Source organism: Corvus brachyrhynchos, unplaced genomic scaffold, assembly GCF_000691975.1.
Source record: "Corvus brachyrhynchos isolate BGI_N302 unplaced genomic scaffold, ASM69197v1 scaffold115, whole genome shotgun sequence".
In the NCBI taxonomy this organism is placed as follows: domain Eukaryota; kingdom Metazoa; phylum Chordata; class Aves; order Passeriformes; family Corvidae; genus Corvus; species Corvus brachyrhynchos.
Window position 1 is genome coordinate 1,676,557 of NW_008239553.1, and position 2,367 is coordinate 1,678,923.

Genomic DNA, 2,367 nt, shown 5'->3' on the forward strand with positions numbered 1-2,367 from the left:
AGCGGTTCAAGGAGAGACTCACTCCTTTGAAATTCAGGGCTGTTTAGCTGTGGGTCACTGAGCCCAGTTTGAAAGCCACAGAATAAATCCACTAAAGTCACTACAATTCTTCTCATTCTTACCTCCCACAGATGCAGAATGCCAGCTGCTAAAAGCCGTTTCACAAAGGGTATGGGAGAAACCTGGGAGAAGGTTTTTCTTTCTAAATAAATCAAGTCATTAATTCTGACTAATGCAATGTTGCATAGTAACCCTATACAGGGGTGATGAGGTGCCAGCTTCATGTCAGTGTGCCTCACTGCAGTGCCTTCAATACTGTTCCCATGGTCACCTTCCAGATTTGATAGTCTGGTTTGTAAGAGGCAGATGAAGCTCCTCAGTGCAAACACCCACAGAACTGAATTACACTGGCCCCTTGTCCTGGAAAAAGTGATATACGTATGTTTTAATCTGGAAAAAAGTGCCAGATGTAAGGATTAGAAACATGAAATCTTTGCTGAGTAAAAGGCATCTGGAAAACATTAGGGCTATCAGACATGGACAGCCCACCTCAAATACTAATGGAGCAGAACTCCAAGGATAGAGGCTGAACTTCTGTGCCCCTCAAGTTTAATTAGCATGGTAAGTACTAGTACAATAGTCTGGTACACAGTCTGGTATATCTAAGATTTTCCTTTATGGGATCACTAACAAGCTCTATAGAGTCTTCATCTCTAGACATAGCCACTGAAACTTGGAATGCCTCACGAACAGGAATGTAGTCATCTTTATAGTGTTACATGGTTTCAAGAAGGGTAGCCTCCTTAGCATCATGAGTAGAGAGACCTCGAGAGGCAAATTGCTGAAAGACTCTGACAGAACCCAGAGGAATAACCCAGGCCCCTGAAGTCCTCTCTCTTTCCTGCTCAGCAGAAGTCTCTGCTCCACAGCGCAAGTTTTGTAGTGGGAATCACCTGACTTCCAATGCAGTCAGTGTTAAATATTTGCTTATTCTATTCCCAGTCTTCCTTAGAACCATATTTCCCCCGGTCATGCATGCATCAGACATGCATGGTCTCTGGCAGATAGTGTACTAACTAACTCCCCTTCCAACTAAAGGGTGTGAAGAAAACTCTTGGGACATACAAGGATATACCACATGTGTCTAGTGAGAGATTTTCTTTTAAATGTTAGCAAAGTGAAAGCATAGTAAGGAAAGGGTGCATCGTCTCAATTTCATTATACAAACAAATAAAAGTACTTGCAGTTCTATGGAATTTTAACACAGTTAATCATAAACTTGATATTTGCATCTCACAGGCACTGAACATTGTGTAGTTACTGGAACTGGGATAAACTGGTTTTGAAAGATTTGCCTGCTATAGCTATGTTCAAGGGTTAACCCTCACTCCCCTGCTCAGATGTTGGCAAAGGAAATCCTCTCATAATCACAAAGATTGGAAGTTAGCCTATGAATTGTTCACATCTCTATCTTGCAGGTAGCTGCTTGCTTTGAGATGCCCTCAAAAGATCTGTTCTGGTATGACTCCTAAGGCTAACTCGAACCATGAAGGGTTGGGTTTTTATTGTCCTTTGTACCCATATAGTTCTTAGACCCCCCCTTCACTCATTTCTGTGAAGCTATTCCAACTTCTCCTAATGGCAGATACATCCATTGCCTGACTCTAAAAGCTGAAATCTTGGAGTCTTCTTTAATATCCTTTCCCAAATGCATGAATGTACTCTTTTAAATTCACTCGGCTCACATTTATACACCACGACAGGAATGTGCAGAAGCAGCTTCTCAGTTTATTCCCTCCTCAGTCATTCAGTTATGCAATGCTCAATCACACACACACAGATATACATGAAAATGCACTCATCCAGAATCCTGCTCTTCAGTGTCATGAAGAGTGAGAAGCTCACATTGATGATCTTGGGCATGCACATATTCCTGCCGTCATGGGCCTTTGTTTAGCATATTCCTATTTGAGCAATCCGGGGGAGTAGCACTGCTACCATAGATCCCTCATAACTAATCAAATACATAATCTCTCAGTCAGATGCCCTGCACCTCAATTTGTCTGTCTCTGTATTCTCAGTTAGGACATGTGTTGTGCCATCCTGTCCTTAAACAGCTTTTGATCTAAATCTGGACATGGGTATTTGTGTCCAAGGTTGCCCTTGACTCCTCATCTCTCTTTCATTTTCCCATGTTGTGTGGATTACAAGGGTGACTGCCTTGCAAGCAGCTGATTACAGTGTGAATAATTCCCATTTTTTCATGTAACTGGCCCTGCCATTTCTTTTCAATCCCATTTTATTGGCTCCTAATGTGTTCTTTTAGTATCTTGTCCTTATTTTTTAATTTTCTGCTTTCCCAGCACA